Source organism: Gadus morhua, chromosome 3 (genome assembly GCF_902167405.1).
Source record: "Gadus morhua chromosome 3, gadMor3.0, whole genome shotgun sequence".
NCBI classification, from domain to species: Eukaryota; Metazoa; Chordata; class Actinopteri; order Gadiformes; family Gadidae; genus Gadus; species Gadus morhua.
This window is the reverse complement of record NC_044050.1, coordinates 4,204,350-4,220,681: the sequence shown is the minus strand read 5'-3', so window position 1 is coordinate 4,220,681 and position 16,332 is coordinate 4,204,350.

The window sequence follows — 16,332 nt, the reverse complement described above, 5'->3', positions numbered from 1 at the left end:
AAAGCCAATCATGTACAATTGTTTTCTTGAAACAAGCCTTTTAGTTAATGGGAATGTGATAAAGGGCATGGCATTTGCGTCTTCTTGTATATTGCTTCATTAGCAACATTCATTATTGAAAAAATACCCAACCAAACGTCAAGGCAAACAATTCACATTCCTTCTAAGTTCTGTCCTGCAATACTACGTTCATAGTACGAACATTGGCTGTTGTGTGTGTGTGTGTGCGTGTGCGTGTGCGTGTGTGTGTGTGTGTGTGCCTGCTTGTGTGTGTGCGTACATTACAAACATTCTTTTATCAGTATTTCTCACAAGGAATGTCCTGCTGTGTGGTTGCATGGGTGTGCCTCTAAGTGTCTGTGTGTGTGTCTTTGAATGTGTGGTTGCGTGTGTGTGCCTCTAGGTGTCTGTGTGTGTGTCTTTCAGTGTGCATGTGTGTTTGTTGTGTACATGTGAACAGGTGTGTATATCTGAGTCTCTGTAGGTCAGCTGCGTTGATGAGGTAATCATTAGGCATCAAGCCATGAAATATAGATTATGCCAATGCTTTGTTTATCATTGGTTTTCCAAAGAATGCAAAAAACGGAAAGAAAACATCCTTGCAGAAGGAGAGCAAGAGCCAGAGAGACAGGCAGGCGATTTGGAGGATTAACATCGGGGAATTACACTGTTTTCAAATGCCAGACACTATCATGACAAAAAGAGATATACAGCGATGCACAGCGGTCTGCTTGAATTTCACAGCTTCAATTTGGTGATTATGTCGGCGTAATTAACAACTGTCGTTGCTCCGTTCGAGCAGAAAGTGTGTTGTGACCCCAGCGGAAAGGAGAGTCAAGTGTAATGCGTGGTAAATTGTCAGAAGCACTTCACACTTCAGGAGTCAAGAGAACAACAATTGTCAACGTCTTAGACCCATGTTGTGTTTCCTAGTATTTGTTTAACATTCTTTGAATAAAATGGAAGGCAAAGAAGAAAGAACACATATGACGACAAATAGGAACGAATGGAAGGAAGGAATAAAACGTGGATAGAAGGATTGATGGGCTGGTTTGGTTTGCAATATTACCCCCCATTACTTAAAGTGGTCCAATTATTCTCTGGAACTCTTATTGTAAGTCCCTCTCAGCTACGGTGGAACAGCCAATCCCATGCTCCGTCTCCAGCCGCCACCAAAATTTTCCCCTTCCAGCCTAGCAACAAGCCCCCCTCCTCAGCAACGAAGGCAGACCTTTTAACATCTCCTTAATTTTAACTAAATGATTTGTGTGTTGCTACATTGCCTTTTGAGTTATGTTCTCCATTACTTTATTTGCTAAACGGTAATAACCACCCAAGACACAACATGATATTTGATCCAATGAACATTGTCAAATGAATAATCAAAATGGCTTCCATTAACGACTGGCTGGTTGTCCATTGCATTCAGTGCATGGCTCAAAGCTTTCTTGACTAAATCACAGCTACCGGGGAATCGTTCAAAAGGGGTTCCCCGATTGTTAATGTGGCTGACCGAAAATCCTTGAAATCAGCAGAATCAGAAAAAAAATGTCCTGCAATATTTCTTGCAAATGAACACCATCAAATTGGAATTCAAAATGGAATTTGCGTTCATTTGATCAGATTTAATAGAACAATTGCCTTTGAGTTGGATACCTCAGGATATGAGGAATATAGTCAGCTTCTATCTTTTATAACGTGAAGAGGCGTAAGATTGGTCTTCCATGCTTTCCTCCTTTTACTAACAGTGTATAATGACATTTTATAATGCAATTACTGCAGCCCAGCAATTATTACAATTTAAGAAGGGCCAGATTTGTGTCAACCAGTGTGACTGGGGGGCCTGCGGGATTTAAATTTGATGTGATATATTTTTTATGATTTTATCTGCTAGAGTGTATTTTTCATGTTTTCTGGGGTCGTGTTTTTTGTTCGTCTGTAAAACAGTAATACTGCCATTGTAAAAATAAAAATACAGATCTGCCCATGCTCCATAGCATAAATAATACTTTAACCTCTGCTGCTAGGAACACGGGAATGATTTGAATAATATTTGGTTCGCGCTCCGAGTGCAGCGTATCAAACGCTTATCCCTTCCCCCTTTCCCAGGTTACCGTGTGCTGCGTCCCGGGGAGGCAACGCACAGCCCCGTAGTTTCTGACTCACTTCAAAGAATACCTTCCCCTGCTCTCCGTCTCCCTCACTTACACCAGCCCCCCCCCCTCCCTCTGTGCTACGTGCCAACATGCCACGATGGAGGAGCAGTAATTACTGAAACCAGATAGAACAGACCAGGGGCGCATTCTCTGTGCCAATTTGTGGGCCACCTTCACGGCCGGACGTGTGGGCAGTGTCACATGTTGCTCTCCTTCCCTTTGGACCAAAGTTCTCTCGTCACCCCCCAACATTGGCCGTCTCGCATAGTGTTATAGTTACATTATTAAAGTACAATTGTATATATTGTTGTATATTCCTTTATACTATTGTGAACCAGGTTTTTTTCCCAATGAAAGAAAGGAATTTAATTGACAGTCTAAAATGGTGTGGTATTGCAAATGGCCACGGGGCTAGGTTTAAATTGGCTCTGGAGCATTGCATTGCCTGTTCCTCGTACGTTATGAAATGGCATGGGACTTTGGCCAAGTGCCAAAATGGCCAATCGTTATGAAGAGCGGGAGATTCGGCGACAGAAAGAATCTGCTCAAAATTTTAACTGGGCTATTTAATCTTTATTTTTCTCTTTTGTTCTTTTTTGATATCCACTCCCACTGTGCGAGTCTTTTAACTATGTCTCTCTTTGTCTCTCTCATGCCCGTTTTGTCTTCCTATCCCTTGGCTCTCCCTCTGTTCTTGCCCAGTCGGCCACCACAAAAAAAATAGAACAGCCATGAAATTGTGAGTGTATACACCAATAATGGCTTTGCACATCTTCCTTCGCTCCAGGGTAGAGAATGGGTGAATACATGTTATATTCAAGGCCACTGAAACAAATGAACTTGGTGTTTCAAATGAACAGCTCCTAACAAAATGTTGTTGACAATTAAATCCAACCTACACTCCATACGACAACACTGCTGAAACAATCTGATACTATAGTACCAATGTGTGTCGTTCACACTCTCTCTTGGTCTCCCTCTCTCTTTCTCGGAGTGGACACTTAGCCTGAACAGGCTCGGAAATGCTTGCCGAAGATTGTTTGCCGACTTTTGAAAACCAAAGGATGTGAACATTAAAAAGAGGGAGAATGAAAGAGAGAGAGAGAGCACCTGAGCTTGGATGAGAGAGAGAGCGAGAGCGAGAGCGAGAGAGAGAGAGAGAGAGAGAGAGAGAGAGAGAGAGAGAGCGAGAGAGTGATGAAGAAATAAAACCGTTTTGAGGAAAAAAAATCTAGGTCACCAATTTTACTACGATTTCTGTTTTTTTCCCCTCACATTGTTGCTGAGCAGCTTTGGGCCCCCCGCTGAGGTGCAGGAACCTAGCACTCTCATTGGACGACGAACTGTGATGCAGACATGCGGGATGAGCAGGGAAAGCACCGATTCGCTTTCTTACAGGCGTGCACTCTGTGATTGGGAGGGATGTAGCAACATAAAAGGGGTGTGGCTGAGGTGGAGTGAGGCAGGGGTGATGCTTCCCCCCTGCTAAGATACTATGGCACCCTGGGGTGGAGTAGGGTGAGGTAAGGGGGTATGAAAGTGTTTGAGTGTGCGTGTTTTAGTGCGTCTTAGTTTGGTGTGTCTTTATGTGCTTGTGTGTGTCTGTGTGTGTGTGTGTGTGTGTGTGTGTGTGTGTGTGTGTGTGTGTGTGTGTATGTGTGTGTGTGTGTGTGTATGTGTGTGTGCGCACGTGTGGGTATATGCGTGTGCTTGTGTGTGTGCGCGCGCGTGTGTGTGTGTTTGTGTGCTTGAAGGGGCATGAATAAAATTTAGGAAAAGGGGGGGAAAGTAGATGGAATTGTGATGCAGCAGAGCAACAAAGTGATTGGATGAAGCAGAGACATGAGAGCGAACTAATGATTGGTGAGAGAAAGAAAATAGGGGTGAGTGGGCTAATCCCGTCTTTGCTACCAGCAGGTGGCATCTGTGTGAGTGTGTGTGTGTGTGTGTGTGTGTGTGTGTGTGTGTGTGTGTGTGTGTGTGTGTGTGTGTGTGTGTGTGTGAGTTTGTGTGTGTGTGTGTGTGTGTGTGTGTCTATTCTAGTGAAACTGCGATGAAGGATCTATATTTCCTTGCAGTTTAGAATCCAAAATGTCTTGGTGAATGTACACTTTGAATTCACCATACGAAAATTCCCATTCCCTCATTCCCAAGCACTAGCTCTTTTTATAAATGTCTCTAGAAAATGAGCAAAACATCTTGAATGAATTGCATTATACGTCCTCCAAATAAACAGGGGCTGCTAGATCTATGTATCACGCTAGATGAAGTATAGAAGCGTCACTGACACAGAACTCAATTCCCAAGTTTGAGTCAGGATTTTTCTGTGCAGAACACGTGAATGATAAGTAGAGCACGCCGCATGACTTCCGTGTTTGCTCTGGTAACGCCGGAAAACACACTTTAGTTCAAATTGACTGTCCTTATTTAGATTGGTGCTCCACAAAGACATCAAAGACTCAATGTGTGTCTGCAGATGTCATTTGTGAAATGTGAGCCTTTTAGGGTTACTGGTGATAGTAAGAAGTCATAGTGTGTTCCTGGCTCCATTCATTGGCCGTCGCCTCGGTAAATCACTGAGGCTTGTAGCGGGGAGCTCTCTGACACTTAGCAATGCCGTGGATAATCCTGTTAGCCGTTTAACACATAGCAACACTGTTAGCAGGTCAGCCCAGGAACTGAAATGTGCTTTTCAGCAAGAAAGAAAGAATCCCTTGCTATTGCAAAATGCCCTGAGTGGAAATGTGTCCAAGGGCACAGTGCCGTCCCCCAACACACAGATATTAGAGGGATACCAAGATGGCCACATCAATTAACTTCATAAACAGACACATATTTTAAACTGTAGATTTAGGGTATGTATTCAACAAATATGTCCTTTGTTTGCCTGCAAATGTAAGGTCATAGGTTCATTAATCCGCTATTTCAGGATATAATGTACATTTTCACTGGTAATAATTACGATGAATCCCCTTTTTGAAGTTTTTGAACAATGTCAAGTGGGATTATATTTCTTACTTCGTATTTCAACTAAAATAAACATAATTTGTCATTAAATATAATATCAATTGGGTTGTAGAACGCATTATTTTTTTGATTGGACGCTTGAAGGCGTTATGAATAAAAACAAGAGCATAAAACTTTGCGACATCTGCTATGCACAAAACAACTGTCTGTCAGGAATAATTTATAACAACCTTACTCCTGCAACATGATTAATTAAAAAGTGGTCTTAATTAACAACCGCAATCAATGAAGCTCATTAAGCAGCGCTGCTGGGGGTATTATAGTCGGGCTGAAGGTCTCGGTACAAACATGCGCTTACGCAGAAGCCTGCCGTCTCGTAGCTATGCTACACGAGGTACATATGGTCCACAGCAAAACAGGGATTACACTGCAGCATCTTCAGGGTGCATCATTCTGCTGGAGATTCCACAAAATAGTAATAAATTCAAATCTATGCCGACGCACACAGATGCACACGCACACAGTAGGGCGTCCAAAAAAAGTAATTTATTTTTGCTGTATTATGCTGTCGGGCTCTGATTCTAGCCTTGGGGGAACACAGCACACACAGGCTTTCAGAGAAGTATGGAAAAGTTTGACATGGGAACAAAACCAAATCATATTAAAAACCAAGGCGGAATAAAAAGGAATTGTGTTTTTCTTTTTCCACACATTACTAGGAATATGATATCAGTGGTTCTTGGTAATCATCTCATTAAACACTTTTGCAACAACTTGGAAAAAAGTGGAAAGAGGATTTAGATCATTATTTATTTGAACGACTATTAAAAAGGAGAGCCCTGAGAAGCGCGGGGGGCTGGGGCGGGCCGGTGGCGGGGGGCTGCGGGTCCTACTGCTCTGTCTAGCGGAGAGGGCAGCGGAGCAACACACACACATCATCTGCTCCGGCGCCGCGGCCGCTGGAGGAGAGACGGGAGCGGAGGTGTCCCCGCCCGCTCAGACCCCTATCTCTGTTGTAGCGGGGGGAGCATGCAGCTCCCCTCCCGCCACTGGGCCTCCACTCCCATGGTAATGATTCATTCATCAATACATATTGGGATGAGAATGACTTGATTCCCTGAATCACACAAAGAGCGCTGCAGTGCCTTGCTTAATGTGGCAGCGGGAATTTGTCTCTACCTCATCCTCTGACTGAGTGTTGGTGTCACAGTGATGGACACACACACATCTCTCTGTCTCAGACACACACAAACAAAAACACACACACACAGACACACGCACACACACACACACACACACACACACACACACACACACACACACACACACACACACACACACACAAACACGAACACAGACACGTCTTTGGTAACTAATCAATTTGAGGATGTCAATAGCTGATAGCCGATGACATTGCACCTCTGGTACTCCTGGAAGGAAATTATTACATGACTATAGCTTGCGTTAATTCACTCACACACAAACACACACACACACACACACACACACACACACACACAGTGAGTGTGTTTAAATACACGCATCTATGTGTGCATGTATTCTACCTGTGCGTTGGTATGTTTGTGTGTGTGTGTGTGGTGTGTGTGTGTGTGTGTGTGTGTGTGTGTGTGTGTGTGTGTGTGTGTGTGTGTGTGTGTGTGTGTGTGTGTGTGTGTGTGTGTGTGTGTTTTTTTGTGTGTCGGTGTGAGAGAGAGAATCTGTATGTATGGAGGGGGTTCCTCTGGGGAATTTTAACCAGATGTCAAACTGAAGTTATGGCCACAAGTCCGCTCAGCTCCTGGGCGCCACTTCAAACGCTCTTTCTTTCCCTATCTCTGTTTGTGCGTGCGTGTTTGTGTGTGTGTATCGTGCATGCGTGTGTGCGCACTCGACCAGCATTTCTTTCATCTGCACACCTACAGCGCAGCACGGTGGGGGGCTTAAGCTGTACAGAGCTCACACCTCCCCCCCTACTCACCACCCCAGATACACACGCACACGCACACACACACACCTCCCTCCCCCCCCAACACAGCAGATACACACACACCCTCACACACCCCACCAATTGGTCTGCATGTTGAGCAGCACTCCCCCCCCACCCCCCCCCCCCCCCCCCCCGGTCTCCTCTGCCAACCACCACCACCGCAGCCCCCGTAAGAACCCAGTTCAGGTTTAAAGGTATAATCCACACTAAATTGTGTGATTGTTAACAAAGCCAAGGGTTGCTTTATCCCCTTACAATATGTCATCATTACACACACACACACACACACACACACACACACACACACACACACACACACACACACACACACACACACACACACACACACTTTGAAACCAGCGGCCCTGTGTTGGTATAGGGCAGCGGCCGCCTGATCTTGAGCTTATTAGACCATTTGTGAATGTAATTTAGGGAGAGACTGAGAAGGAGTGCTGTTTGGTCTGTCAGGGATCAAGGAAAGCCAAAGACAGGCAGGAAGATTACAAGAAGACAAGAGACCAACAGGCATGAAAAGCAAGGGTTACCTGGGAGGGAAGGGGATCTTGTCTAAGTGAACGCCAGTGTGTGAGGCCTTTTGAGTGTGACGGGATCAGGAGCGCAGAATGGGAAAGACAAGGAGAAAGACAGGCTTATTAAACTAGAGAGAGAGAGAGAGAGAGAGAGAGAGAGAGAGAGAGAGAGAAAGTTATTTGCGTTTGTATCAAAACTCTTGCTGGTTTGGCCATCTTGTGACAAATCTGTTCCTCTTTCTGTGGTGCTCCCCTCTTGGGAGACAGTTGGGTGTCGCTTCTCGGGTGCCAATTACAGATTGTTCAATGGTGGCACGGCACTGAGACTGGGGGCTGAGTAGTGCTCATCCTCTCCCTTTACCCTCCAAATGCTCTTACTCACACTCTGGACCCATAGGAAAGATACACTGCCTCTCTATCCACTTTTTAACCGCTCCTACAAAGGCATTTTCTGGCATAACTAGTGTTGTGGGTCTGCAGGCTCTGCCAAAAAGCATATAGGGGACCTTTAGGATGTAATCCATTGTAAACAGGTAACTAGGATTTCTTTATTTGATTTATTTAAAGATACATTTTAAGGAAATGGATAGTAACCAGAACAATAAGTGACAAGACAGTAGTTCTGATCATGTCTCTCGTCAATGAGGGTTGGGTAATTTACTCCTGTTCACCCACCACTACAAACCACTGACACGATGGAACAGCATTAAACCAGAGGCTGGTTATGGTCGAGCCGCAGACCATTGGACAGGTGAAAAAGGCTCTGGATGGGTGAAATGACTTGTGTGAGGCAGGATAATAAGGTGATGGCTGCGCTTTATCAAGAGCAAACCCATTTCACTATGCGAATTGATTTGAATCACCTGCTGGCTCCTTACCCAAGCCGTGACGGGATCAAACTCATGACTTCACAAAACCCTTTTACAAACGTATGACTTAAAAGTATTCCTATATAATCATGAAACTCTCTACGGAGATGTCTAAATCTAACAGTATCTCCAAATCAAGCCATCACATCACGTTAATTTTGTATCGTGATATAATTTGCCGTCTTACCCAAACATGTCATATCTACACTAATACCTATCACACACAAGTACCTCAACATAACTTTTTTTTTTTTTTTTCTGAATTGACCAATGACGATGCCTGTCAGGCCATTATCACCCCAGCTGGATACTAGCGCTGCATAGCTGGACGTGACTTGATCCATACAAATAGAGAAAATCCAAAATGACCCTCAAATGCTTTCTAGGGGAAGCGAAAAGCAAAAAGGAAACACCATCTCTATGGATCTGTTCTGCTACAAGACCAGAATTCTCTCCCTGAAGTAACTGCTCGGGATTTTTTTAGTGAAATACCAAATGTGAATCACACTGATTAATAGTACTTTCAATAATGAAGGAATTAATATAAAAGAAATGCAGAAACCAACATCTTCAGAAGTACTGAACAAAGATAAAATGCTACTTTATATTAGTATTCAGTAAAGTGAACATATTTGGAGCTGGTCTTCTCCACAGTACAAATATAACTTATTTGGTATTTTTATTTATGTCATTATTAACTTGTTACAATAATCTTGGATTGCATGCAGCAAAAACTATGAAACAGACTTTCATATTGATTTTATCAGATTTTATCAGCTAGGATCAGAGAGGCCTCTCCTACTAAAGAATCACAGCAAAGAACTGACATCTGTACGTAAACAATGCATGAATTGGTCTCTTGTTTGATTGGAGACATTTTGTTTTCGAGTACTATATAGGAATTAAGTTAATCAAGAAGATAAATAATAAAAATACAAATATAGTAAGGTTTTGATGAATTTGTTTATTTGGTCTTTGGTGGAGGACCCCCCACGGAGACAGAGCACACCCTGAGCTGGACAGACAATGTTTAACAAGCAGCTAGTCCAACACAAAGTGATGCACAAAGAGACGATAAAAATACCCAACAGGAGGAAGTGGAAAGTAGATGGAGGGAGTGAAGAGATGAGTATTGAACTATCTTTGCCAAGGACATGGTAGGGCGCGTATGTGGCACAGCATGGGGTCTGCCTCTTCTGAAGAGATTGGTTCAAGGATGCATCCGCATTAATAAGCGATGATGCTACCAAACACACTGATGTGCACATGGACACAAACACACTGCACACACACACACACACACACACACACACACACACACACACACAAACACACACACCTACACACACACACACACACACACACACACACACACACACACAAGCGCACACACACACACACACATACATACACACACACACACACACACGACACACACATACACACACACACACACACGCACACGCAAGCATGCATGCACACAGTCTACTTTGCATATGGGTTGAAAAGCGGGATCCCTCCTGCTTAGCACGACTGAGAAATACTCACAGGCATTCACACATGCACACTAAGACACACGCATGTGCACACGTACACAGTCAGGTGAGAGATGGGGGCTCAATGTAGGTCAAGAAACATTTTATTCCCATTTCCTAATCCCAGCACATGGAAATGCGATTATAATTATATGATACTGTTTGTGAATATCCTCATTATATGTCAGTGTGTCGCTCTTTCACCTCGCAAAGCTTTGGCCGTGCGTCCACACGCTGCACACTCAACGATAAACACATGCACATGTGCACTCACACCAAAATACAAAATATAGATATTAAATAAATATTTCAGCATGGCTCCCCCTGAGCGTCTCACTACGGGGGGTTTGTCCCAATTAGCACAGAGTCAAGGTGGTGAAGGAGACATACTGAGCTAGCAGGTCATGCTAACTGGGAGCACACTGAGCTAGCATGCCGGCTAACTACCAACTACCCCACTTCACAGGCGCAGCGTGAATAAAAAAAAAAACTTTCATCTACTGGCATTTTACTGCACTCTTTGCTGCGCTAACAGATGGCCTCTTAAAATGTTCATGCAAAGGATTCCTTAAATATTTCGACATTTCACCCTATTTATGGCACAAGTTGACTGTAGCTATGAGAGAATTGCCACATTACAATTACATTACAGTAATTGAAGGCATCATTGACATACCGTTTTTGTTTTAGTCTTGTTTTAGATTGATTTGTTCATAGAAATCATATTTGACTAAGTATGAAGTAGCCTATGTATTATTTCCATTCATCTAAATGGCATGAGATAAAAAAAAACAAAATTGATTCAAATTATTGTGAATGCATTGCAATTTTATTTTGTGATATCGGTCTCTGACCGTCATCCACCTCCAGTTTGAAAAAGGGTACGTGAGTCCATGAAATAAACTGTGGTGCTGCACTTCTGCAGTGTGATCAGCTCACTTTAATTCACCTCACTGTTTTGAGAAGCAAGGGTTTTTGAAAAGATACCTTAATTCTGTTCTGTTCATGGCCGGTGCTAGGAGGCTAACTGGTTCCAGAATTCGCACATGTGGCCCAGATGAGCCATTTGTAGACGAGTTCACACATCAACACAACCGGCGATATTCAACAAAAGTACTACCGCTATATTGTACGTTTTGCCTGAATGTTCTTGTTTAAAAGAGCATGTCTTGCAGAGGGACACATTGAAGTAACTTAAAACCCCAGGGATGATCTATATTAATGTCTCCTTACTCACTAAATAATGTCATACATTCAATATGATGGATTTGATATATATTATATGACATTATAAATTATAATGGATATCGTTCAATATTCTTATAGTACGATTGTCTATGGGCATTAAGCATTGATTGTGCTCAGTTAAGTTCAAAACCAGGCCAAGAAGAGTTTTGACGTGAATAAGTAATGCTATGTCGACCTGGGAAAATCCAGTCAGCTTGGTGGTAATATACCTTCTTCAACTGATGATATTGGCTCAACTGCATCCATCTCATTGCATTATTGTTTATGTTAATTATCGGTGTTGCAGATGCTTTTAATGTGGTAATCTCCTGCATTGATGGTTAAAGATAGCCATTGTTTTCTCTTAAAAAGTGATTAACCTTTGGTTTTTAAATTAATCGTTCCAGCGGCTATTGGGCTGCATGAGGTTTGCAACGCAAAAAGGTAGGCAAACCAGTTTTTAACCAGCCGAAGCCTGGTATAATGGATTACATTATACATTCACGGATGTTTGCTACTTAGTAAACTTTAGAAATCCACTGATGCGCTATTTAGTAGTACGCAGATTAATTCCCTCCCCCTAAAAAAATAACATAATAATTTCCAAATGCTACTGCGAATTAACTAAACTAACTGATGAACGAAATAAACCATGAGACCACTAAAATGGGGTTTAAAATAGGTTTTGCCTTTCCTGTAATATTATTCTTTCAATATCAGCCTCATAGACGGGTTGTGGTGCGCTCAAACATTCAAGTTTACAAGCTAAACTGACGGCAAGATACAAGAGCTAAAATTATGAATGGCTAAAAAAACACTGCGACCGTTGCTCAAAACGGGCACTATTTGGAAGAGAAGTGCGGACAGGAGGACAATATATCAGGCAGAACTGTAAAATCTGTGAAAGTGAACCGAGCACAGCTGGGTATGTGCTGGCATGCTGTGTTGTTCTAAGAAATGAATCCATGAAACCACCACATCTCGAACGTCATCTTACAACCGAACACGCAGTACTGAAAGTACTAAAAACTATTCATTTTTCCTTAGAAACCGTGTTGCACTGGATTCAATCGTGCGGAACAACATCATTGCGTGGCAGGACTCGCTCATAACAGTTACGCCAATATTTCTCAGTGACGGCAAAAGTGAACAACTGGATGAAAAACCTGTTGAGCATCAAAACCTCTGAAATGCCCAAGGACTTCACTGTTGGTGAGCAGGGGACTTTAACAGAATTATCGTGCGACGAAACATTAAAGTCTTCTTTCAGAAGGCATTGTTGGACTTTTGGAAACAGCAACACTGCGAATAACCTGCACTTTCAGACAACTCTGTGTGCCTTCTCCTTCTTTCTGCGACCACATATCTGTGCGAGGAAGGCTTCTCTTCACTTGCCATCATAAAAACAAAATGCAGAAGCAGGATTGATGCTGAGCTACAGCTGAGACTGAAGCTGACCTCGATTGATGCAGACATCGCAGGACTGTGTTCGCAGAGGCAGGCGCATCCTTCTCATTAGGCTTATGGAAGTTCAGTTATGTGTGTGTGTGTGTGTGTGTGTGTGTGTGTGTGTGTGTGTGTGTGTGTGTGTGTGTGTGTGTGTGTGTGTGTGTGTGTGTGTGTGTGTGTGTCTGTCCGTCAGTTCTAGTGCTTCCACTTTGTACAGCTGATATTAGTTAAAAATGAAAAATATTACTTTTAAGAATGAAAGAAAGAAACTGTGCAAGTCACACCTATTGATAAGGAAACAAGAATTGGGACGAATGTCGTAGGTACGATCATGCATGTCACGTGCACGCCTTCTGGAACCAGTTTGCTCAGAAACCAGTTGGCTCATAAAACGCAATCAGAAAAAAAACAATTGTCCTCGCCAACTTCACTCACGCTGTGCAATTCTTTTGTCAGGCTTGGACTATACCGAACCCTAACGCAGAACAAACAGAGATTGAAACCAAGTAACAGGGATTTATTTATAAAAGGGCAGTCAGGAATATGAAAATGGATCGGCGAAAGACCGGCAGTCAGAGAGATAATTGTTTGGTAAGAGGCAGGCAGTCAGACAGGTGATGGCTAACGGGCAGGTGGTCAGACAGGTGATGGCTAACGAGCAGGTGGTCAGACAGATGATGGCTAACAGGCAGGCAGTCAGACAGGTGATAGTTCGGTAATGGGTTAGGCAGTCAGAGAGGTGAGAGTTCTGTAAGGGGCAGGCAGTCAGACAGGTGATAGTTTGATAACGATTAGGAGGTCAGACAGGTGATGGCTAACGGGCAGGCAGTCAGACAGGTGATAGTTCGGTAACGGGCAGGCAGTCCGACAGGTGATATTCGGTAACGAGCAGGTGGTCAGACAGGTGATAGTTTGGTAACAAGCAGGAGGTCAGACAGGTGATAGTTTGGTAACGAGCAGGAGGTCAGACAGGTGATGGTTTGGTAACGAGCAGGAGGTCAGACAGGTGATAGTTTGGTAAGAGGCAGGCGGTTAGACGGATGATAGTACGGTAAGGGGCAACAATCAAACAGGTGATAGTTCGGTAAAGGGCAGGCGGTCAGACAGGTGATGGTTCGGTAACGAGCAAGTGGTCAGACAGGTGATAGTTCGGTAAGGGACAGGCGGTCAGACAGGAAATGGTTCAGTAAGGGGCAGATGGTCAGACAGGTGATAGTTTGGTAAGGGGGAGGCGGTCAGACAGGTGATAGTTCGGTAAGGGGCAGACAATCAGACAGGTGATAGTTCAGTAAGGGGCAGGCAGACAGACAGGTGAGGGTCCACCACAGAGTGCAGTCGATGATCTGACGATGGGTGATAGAAGAAGCAGGGCTGATATCAGGTGGGGTTGATGAGCTTGATGACTCAGGGGGAACAACGTTGTTGGGTGGAGATAGATGGAGAGGGGCGCTGCACCACAGGCGGACAAACCACCAGGTATTCAGAAGGGGTCTCCAGGGAGGTGACAGAAGCACAACTTTAAGAGAAGGCTCACTTTTCACTGCAGTCAACACTCATTACTTGTAATCATATCTAGGGTTAGGGCACACCTGGGCCACCAAACTGCTTTCTTTAGAGGGACAGATTATTGAAATATAATATTGAAAATTAAGGGGGGACAGACAAGATAAGGAGCAATTATTGCAATTAAGCACTCAAGGGTGAACATAAAAAAAAAACGAAATACCCTTAAAGTTGCAGAAGCTGAAGTAAAATAATAAAGAAGTTTTACTCATGTTTCACAGCAAGGCCCACTCCTCTTACAAATTCAAAGAAGTCTAAATAAAATGGGCACACCCACATGCTTCCAGTCCTCTTTGTGCATGCAAATCAAGCCGAGCATAACAGTTTTGAGCATATAGCTTGCTAGCTTGTAGAAGTAACTGGTTGGAAAGTTCCTTTGAATGAGAAACGTGGAGGGTGGATCTTCAATACTTTGAATAAAGTATTAACTAACCCTTTTTTTTATGCACAAAATAGGGCAGTAAATCCAAATATTTCTAAATAGACCTGTTTAATGATTCATATTGTTTTGGTTGCATTAAAATCAATATACCGAAAAAGAAAAATTCAAATGTAAATAATGTGCGGATCGAAAGACATTGATCAAGTAAAAATTTAAGGTGTCATAATCTGCTACATTTATTATTATTATAAATTGTATTCATACTATTCAAATTAACTATCAAAATAAATGGCCTTAGCCATATGTCCATTTATCAGCAAGTGATCATGGTATTAACATTCAATAGAAATGGCCTGATATATAGATACAACAAGCAACAAGTGATCATGTTATTGACAATAAACAGAAGTCCAAGCACAGCTTCTTGAAACACTCCATCAAAGAATCAAACATGCTTACACCACTGCTGCCCGCAGCTGTCTGCTGACTCCTCCCTACCTTGGCTACACCTTTTCACCGTTCACTACATCTTCAAGATCAGCAAGAAGGCCACATTTCAAAATCAGTGAAAGGTTTACTTTTTTACTTTCCAAGAATACATGCACCGCAGACGGGGCTATGCTAACCCCCTATGTTGTCCAGACTTCGCCGTTACAGCCACCCTCTGTTGTTCATTTACAGAGAGCCTTTGCACCTGGATGTCACGGGAATCTGAACCCATCCAATATGCATACCTGTCAACATTGGGATTTGAAAAAAGGGATTTCTTTTTTTTTTCACTCATTGTGATGGCATGTTGGGCGCTTAGGCTCAGCACATTTGTCATGCTGGGTCTCGTCGCATATCTTCCGAGTGATACACTAAATCAGTGTGGTGTATTTTACAGAAGGCAAGCCTTTGACCTACGCTGCTCTTCGTTAGGTATGGGTAAGCCTCCTCCTACTTGGTTAGATAAATACCCTAACTGTCAGCCTATTGGCCAGTCCTCCATCCCTCTCACGTTGATCCATTTTTAAATCCTTGCGCTGACGTTCTTCTTCAGCTTCTACTTCTTGTCTTATCAACGTTTTATTTGATTGAGGGGCGTCTCATCATTCAATGTTAAAGCTAATGTTGTCCTTACCGCCACCTTCTCTACCGGAGGTGTACAGCACATTCATCACTGCCAACTTTTTTCTTATTTTTCTTATTTAAGAACATGGGAAAATCCCGGGATACATGGGAAAATCCCGGGAAAAACAAGAGGGTTGACAGGTATGCGGATATAGCCTCGCTGCTGATCAAAGATATGGGCTTTGGTCCTACATTACCAAATAGATATTTCACAGTTCACCCGGGAAAAGCGGGAAAAACGGTTTCCTATCGGAGGAAATTGAGCTTGCTCTCATCCTTGCTCAGAAACAACCCTTTTTTCGGGGCTTATGTGAATGCTTACGTTCTGATAAATAATTGCGTAATGGATCAATAGGATTGTGTGATGAATAGGCCTGGGGATCACACACTTTCCCACTGGCTCCGAACTCCCCTACCGGGCAAAATAGAATAAGCACCTTCCAAATTATTTAATTTTAGATTTTAATCACACTTTAGAAAAAAAATCTTTTATATATAATATGTATGTAAGGTCAATTAGTTCTTCATGAAAATGGAAAAAATTACCCTTCCAT